Raw genomic sequence first — 7,517 nt, 5'->3', positions numbered from 1 at the left:
TGCCGTGGGAGCAAATCCCGTTTACCCCAGGGGGAGTTTCCTCCAGCCGCACCCCCTGTAAATCTGTATGAAACAGTGCTGCAATCCTGCTAAAGCCTTAGCCCTGCTTGGCTTACTGGGATTTACTTCCGAGGAGACGTGCTTTTGACTCGCGCTTGCGCGTTTCGTTTAACTGTTCTCCCCCCACCTTTGTGGACCTTTCAAAGGGGGGCGGGCGGGCAGAGAGTGTCCCGCGGTTGCAGCAACAGCAGCAGCTCCCCATTCACAAAGATGTTTTCTCTCGCACCTAATTGAAAAATGCCAGCAGCCGTCTGGTGGTGGAGAATGAATGCAAAGGGGGCGGGGAGAGAGAGGCGGCTTGGGCTGGTGCAGCTATAGCTCTGGCCGGGCGTGCAAGGCACAAAGCCTCTTGGCGTTTGCTTTGGTTTGCCACTGGCTTGGTGTTGGAAGTGACTGTGTGCGTGCGTGAAACGTGCAGGTTACCTTGGAGCGGTGACTTCCTCTTAATTAATAATGGCGCGAGGGGGGTTGCTGGAGCGTCTCTGTGGAGGGAGCGTTTGAAGGGAATCGCTGAGGTGACGAGGAGGGATCTTGGTTGGCGCGCAGTTTGGGAAGAAACTTCTCCGGTTTGTTACTTGAAGCCTCTGGCTTTTATTTATTTATTTCCATAATCTGTGCAGCGAAGGTCACCATTACTCCTCGCCCTCTGCCTGAAATGTACAACTTATGCTGCTGTTCCCCGTTTCAACTTTCTGAAAGTATCGCCCCGTAGGAGCCTCAATGTGTGGGAACTATCTGAACTGACTCATTCAATTGTTACTTCTGTCTCAAGTGAAATACTAAGCCAGAAGTCTGTTTGAAAACAACTCCTCACATGACCTGAAGGGCCACATTCTCCCACCCAACACATGCCCAGAACCAGGCACCATCCTTCCTCCCCCCTCTGTACAAATCCCACCAATTGTTCTGAATCATTTTGATGAACACCAGTTCCCCCAACTTCTTTTTCCTGATGTCTATGATCAACAGCAGCTGTTTTGCTTCCTGAATATACCGCTATAATGGGTTTTAAAGAGGATTCACTATCTGGGACTAATGTCTGATATATTTCAGTCACAGATTCACATAGCAAAGAATATTGACTTTTGTGCATGCTTGACTTGAACACATAAGGAATTATTCTGGGCAATTCTGGGCATACTTACATGGGGATAAGTCCCATTGAGCCCTGAATTGATGGTTTTATGGGATTTACCTAGGAAAAGACATTAATAGAATTATACTTGCAAGTGCAATAGCCTGCTGTTTGTGCCTTTGTAATATTGTATTGTATGGAGTGTTGTTAGGTGTTGTGTAGGCTGCATTGGAACCAGCAGAAGTCCTGATAAAGTCCTGACGCACACGAAGCTTTCTTTGGTGACAATATTCACTTGTACAGAATACCAACACCTCTTTTTTTTTTTTTTGCTGCCCATGACCTCCGTTTTGTGCTGACACCCATGGTGCAAAATATATGAGTACTTGCACCTTGTTTTTATATTAAAAAAACAACAAGGTGAAAGTACTCATATATTTTGTTTTTTTACAAAAAACAACAACACTGCACAAACCTGTTTTACATAGCAAGGAATAAAAGGAACTAAGAACCAATGTCCTCTCAATCCAGTAACCTTGATTGAGTGATACGGAAGAGATGGGGAGCAAAAATAGTACCTTCAGCTGAGGTCTGTTGACATACAACATGTTTCCAGGGGGCAGGAGCTATGTGTACTTGTGCATGTAATGATAGTGGAATGCTACGGCCCTTTCAAATAGTATACTTTTTAGACATGCACATGGTGCCTACTAAGCAAGGACTCCTGAAGCAAAACATAATGTGCGAGCCAGAAGTACATAGTAATCACACTTGGCTAGTGTAACAGTATTTCGTCAGGTGTATGCATCTATGATGAACCCATATTCTACAGGTGCAAAATTGAATTGGCCCTTCGGTCTTTTAAAAAGGTGATTTTCACTATCTGTATGACACTAAACGCTGCCACTGCCTGTTCTGGCTTGCAAAATGGAATGATTCCCCTTTCCTCTTCTAGTGTGCTGTTCCAGGGGTTCTCCCAACCCCCCAAGCCAGTTTTGGGGGTGGGGAGGAGAGAGGGAAAAGCCCCACTACACAAGTGGAAGTCATTGTGCAGGGCTTCCACTGATGGGCCTCATTAGTTGAATCCCACCCAATATCTTTTACCTCCTCACCAAAGTTGGCCCTACCATTAGGCAGAGTGAAGCAATTGCCCTAGGTAGCAGATGCTGTGGGGCAGCAGTAACACCCTTTCTAGCTGCTGCTCCTGAGCTCCCAGACCATTCCCAATTGTTTAAGATCAGACCCATGTGTGCCACACAGGCTTCCATGTACCCCTTAAAATAGTCTCCTGCTCTCAGGTGCACTGGAGGTCAATGCCCTGTTGCCAGTGTTAAAGTCCAGTTAGCTTCTGCACATGGAAGGAAAGGCACTCGACTTTGCCCATTGGCTCAGGCAGCAAAACGGCTTGAGTCAATGCTGGTTCTCGTCTTTCTTTCTCATTGTACTCGGCATACGGCTGTTGAGAAACCTGTGAACACCCAGATGTGTAGCAGTTCACTTAAACTGACTGAAATAAGCGCTGATCTTCAGTTCTTCACTCGCTAGGATGATGCACAAGAAGCTATGCTGTAGAGTAGCTGATATTGTCTCTTTGGGTAGACTCGCAGCCTTTCTCAACCTTGGGTCCCCAAATGTTGTTGAACTACAACTCCCATCATCCCTAGCTAGCAAGGCCAGAGCTCAGGGATGATGGGAGTTGTAGTTCAACAACATCTGGGGACCCAAGGATGAGAAACACTGGAGAGCCTTTAATAATTTTACTCAGGTTCTCTTTATTTCTTCTGCCACAGGACGACTCTTCTTTGGTTGATCTTCCTGATTGATGGTTTCATTGTACAGTGGTACCTAGGGTTACATACGCTTCAGGTTACATACGCTTCAGGTTACAGACTCCGCTAACCCAGAAATAGTGCTTCAGATTAAGAACTTTGCTTCAGGATGAGAACAGAAATCATGCTCCAGCGGCGCAGCAGCAGCAGGAGGCCCCATTAGCTAAAGTGGTGCTTCAGGTTAAGAACAGTTTCAGGTTAAGTAGGGACCTCCGGACCAAATTAAGTACTTAACCCGAGGTACCACTGTACAGTCATACCTCGGGTTGAATACGCTTCAGGTTGAGTGCTTTCGCGTTGTGCTCCGTGGTGACCTGGAAGTAACGGAGCATGTTACTTCCGGGTTTCACCACTCACGCGTGCACAGACGATCAAAATGATGTCACGCGCATGCGTGGAAGTGGCGAATCATGACCTGCGCACACGCAGATGTGCAGTCGCAGATCCCGTTTGCATCCTGAGGTACCACTGTATAGTTCCAGAGATACTAAACATAAATATTTTAAACAAGGTTGCTTCTGTGCAATTTACAGCAGTTCGATCTACCAAAATCAGTAGATAAAACAACAGAATCTTAACAGATTTAGGTTGCTCTTTGATGACCCGCTTTTTGAACATACATTCAGATCAATTTGCAGGGTTGTTATACAACAGTCACTGTTTATTGAGCCTTCATTCTGATTTTTTTATATGGCTTTTCCCATCACTTTCCTTACTGCAAAAAGTTCATTGAGGTGGGTGGGGGGTGGGGAGAGAGAGGAAGGCAAGAGTGCCAAATCTGCTTTAATTGTGGGATCTGGATTTGTTGGTATGTGACTGAACAACCATAAAATAGTAAGAGTCGGAATGCAGCATTAATGCAGCACAAGCATTTGAAGACAGGAATCCAGTTCTGCATATAAGGCACCTCATTTCATAAGCATTAGTACATGCTAACGTCACCAGATCAAGCTGCTGTTAAAGGGCCAGGAACAAGTTGGTGGCTATCACTGGCTAGGAGGCACAATGGCTATATTCTGCACTGAATAACTCAGCAGGATTTCTGTGTATTATCACCAAAACTGTGCTTTTTCTATATGCTTCTGGGGTTGATCTTGCCAATTCACCACCCCTGGATGGTTGCTTCTCTCTGTTGAATTGCTGCCAGTTCCTGGACATTGGGGGTACCATGGCAGTGTTTTGGGAGTGAAGGTGAGAAATTTAGGGTCCTATAATCCACAATATTTATTTATTTAAGAAAAGCATACACTGTCTAGGGCAGTGTGCATGAAAATAAAAACACCCAACAGAAAGTGAAAATCATGATAAAAAAACTATAGCAGCAGCTACATGCAGTTTCTACCTACCCAATACTGAAAATAGAAGAATGTGGGTTGCCAGGCAAGTCTCCTTGGTAAGGGAATTTCACAAACAGGGCACCACTGCTAAAAAGGCATTTTCTAGGGTTTGCTGCTTGCCCTCTCCTCAGGTGACAGGGGATCTAAAGGAAAGCCTCTGCTGAAGGAAATCTCAGTACATGAGCATTGAGAGTAGCCATTATACAAGAAGAAGAAAACCCTAGAGCGTCAATTTCAACATGAGAACTGGGTAGGGTGTTCCTTTAAAAAATTGTGAATAAAAATAATAAGTACCTTTTTTTTGTTTTCTAACCACTATTGTACAATACGCTGTAGCTAGCAAGCCATGGTCACTGCCCAGTGCTGATTTGCTGACAGTCCAGTCCTATTATTCTGTAACTGCTTTGCAAGCCCCTTTCGTTTCTAGCCAGATCCAACTTTTTCAGTTTGGTTGGTGTGATGGGTAAAGGGATGTTGATGAGAAAGCTGCTGTGAAAATACATGCTATTCTGATGCCCTATTCAAAGATGTACTCACCTTGGTTGGATTTAAAAAAATAATTACATCAAGTACATCTGCTGGCACTAGATTACTAGGAAGCAAAACTGATGTACATTCCATTGTGAAATGTTTACTGTGAAACAAGCATCCTGCAAATTGTGGGGGAAAGAAAGAAATAGTCCTAGATAAAAAAAATTAAGACTATTTTAAAGTTATTAGAAGTTAATTTGCATCTTTCAGTTCAATAGTTCTCCCTTATATAACAAGTAGGAGTGGGGGGAAATGGATTCAGAGCAAGTATACATTGAGTTTCCAAAACGTAAAACATTGTGAATAATTATTTTGAAGTGATTTATGCCATATCAAAATTTACATGTAAAAGTCCATAGAAGTTTTTCCTGTCTGTTGTTATAGCAGAGCTAAAGAAAACTTGGAAGTTTTGATTTTGATGAATTCCAGTGGCGTCCACTGGATGCAAATCCCTTCCAAAAAAACTTTAGTAAGGAAAATATTCTTGTCTGCTCGTGAATTCATGCAGATTTTGGCTGCTTAGTAAAAAATAAAAAATCCATTCTATCATGCAGTGTATAGAAATTAAGATCTGATTTTTTTTTCCAATCCAGATGTTCAGCCTTGTGAACTGATTTAGCTGACAGAAGCACACAGGCCCTTTGCAATACGTTTTAATTATTGTTTCATCTTTTTGAAATGTTATTGTCGCCCATCAGCTATCTTAAAGTCTTAATTTAGAATTACTTTTGCATTTTATTTATTCAAAACTAATAGTCATTAGCAAAAGAATTCAGTCATGCAAAAGAATTCAGTCAGAACATGTCATGCAAATCCAATTTTGCCAGCTTTATCTTGCTTTGTCAAACACATATTGATTTCAGTGTAAGCCCCATGGTTTCAGATGAATCTACTTAGTTCCAACTAAATATGTTTAGTATTATATCTTGCACAAAGCTGTGCAGCCATTCTCTTCTCCCCCCACTTGACAAATGTTTGTCACCTGAGGAGGAATATTTTTTGATTTATGATTTAGGAAAATTCCATGAATCCCAAAGGGATGTGAACACTGCTATCTGCCTGATAAATGTTACCAATTTGCTGTTCTAGTTCCTTTACTGGTAAGAAATTACAACTCCTGTTATCATTGGGGGGGGGTATTAAAATAAAAAAGCAAAACAACTGTGGGGCTCAATGCAGAGCTAATTGTGGCTGTGAGGCATGATGTGAAAACAGGTGTCCTTGAGGTCATAGATTCTTGTTTCTTGTGCTCATTGGGCCAGATGTTGCACTGATTCGTCACCCATAAAGCCACATATTTTAACTGTAGATGAATAATAAATTGTTAACCAATAGTGCGGTAGGAGAGCTGAAATAAATTCACTTCTGGCAACTAATGTGCCCCTTTGGTTTCAGATAGTACAAGGGTAGACGAGTCTAAAAAGCCCGGAACACAAATTTTCACAGCTCATTCGAAGGGTTTACTTTCAAGTATACCCTTCCAGAGTTAATGCTAAATACATTACTTCTGGTAAATGATCCACCATAGCAGCTAGAGGGCTGTGAAAATTTCTGTCCCGGGCTTTTTAGATTTTTCTACCCGTGTACTATCAGAAACCAAAGGAGCATATTAGTTGACAGATGTGAAATATATGGGCATTGTTTTCAGCTCTCCTACCCCACAACAAGGGCCAAACCACAAAGTATGTTATTCACACTTTTTAAAAGCTTGAAGTGGCCATTCTAATTTTGTCAAAGAAGCAAACATGGGACCCTGATCCAGATCAGATCCCCTCTTTGGTTCCATCTGAGAATTGCCCCTTCCTGTATGCAATTTGATCTCAGCGTTGCTGTTTACGCGTAGAGAGGGACCAATTTTAATTGGAAAACATGGTGAGAGGGGCTCATATCTGGATCAGGATCCGATGATTACTTTTTCTTCAGAATAAATGTATTCATTTTCCTCCTCTCTGGACAAGGAGTTGCTAGCATTGAAAGCTGAGAGCTGTGGGACAGTCTTGCCTCCCCATGGAGTGAAGATTGGGTGTGAAGAGTTCCAAATTGTGCAAGAAACCTATGTGCCAACAGGAGGCTGCGTCCTGAGCAAGGGTTGGGCCAGTGAATGTGGTCCTGTTCTCCCAGTCCATGCAATTATTAATTGTGCGAACTGAATGCCTGAATAGGGCTTCTCTTGCAGTCCAATCCTATGCAGACTTAGTCAGGCGTAAGCCCATTGATTCCATTGAGTTCTACTAGAAGCTGAAAGCTGCTGTGTTTCTCAAGAGAAATGTGGGAGAGGACAGGCAAAGTGTACATTCCCAAACACATCCTGCTTAGAGCAGTAGTGGACAGCTTGGTGAGGTACTGCAGCTCATCTGACTTCTGGTCAGTTTCACTGTGCTGCTCATTGGGAGGTAGGAAATATCAGTGAGTTCTCTACAAATGTACCACCGGAAGTGCTAGATGGGTTCCACTGGTGCATTTGCAGCAGGGCAGCTGACTGGAGGCCAGGGGCACCACTCCGCCATGCTGTGCGCTACTAGGCAGAACTTCAAAATGTCCCTCAACTCATTTGCTGTTTGCTGGTTCTTGCCAGTTACTGACAGTCATAGATACAGTCATTAATTCTTGATCACAGCTCCATGATATCCATACTTAGTAGAGAGGGAGAAATCAAACTCTTTTCACAGCCTTCAAATCATGCCA

General features: G+C 43.1%; 1 protein-coding gene across 11 annotated transcripts in view; it reads left to right on the top strand.

Annotated features, from left to right (window-relative positions):
* The window catches only part of MYLK (myosin light chain kinase), a 170,560-nt gene that overhangs the window by 776 nt on the left and 162,267 nt on the right, over positions 1-7,517 (top strand). The window contains exons 1-2 of one of the 11 annotated variants that reach the window (XM_083487816.1): positions 2,926-2,976; positions 3,219-3,426. The exons of 8 other annotated variants lie outside the window; for them this stretch is intronic. The gene's annotated coding sequence lies outside the window, so the exon portion shown is untranslated. Of the gene's footprint in view, positions 1-365; positions 627-2,925; positions 2,977-3,218; positions 3,427-7,517 lie in introns of those variants that run through there. 2 more of the 11 variants (XM_083487818.1, XM_083487815.1) reach the window with 2 other exon arrangements.

This window comes from Podarcis liolepis (genome assembly GCF_965112155.1).
Source record: "Podarcis liolepis genome assembly, chromosome: 1".
Classification (NCBI taxonomy): domain Eukaryota; kingdom Metazoa; phylum Chordata; class Lepidosauria; order Squamata; family Lacertidae; genus Podarcis; species Podarcis liolepis.
This window is presented reverse-complemented; position numbering and strand designations above follow the sequence as displayed.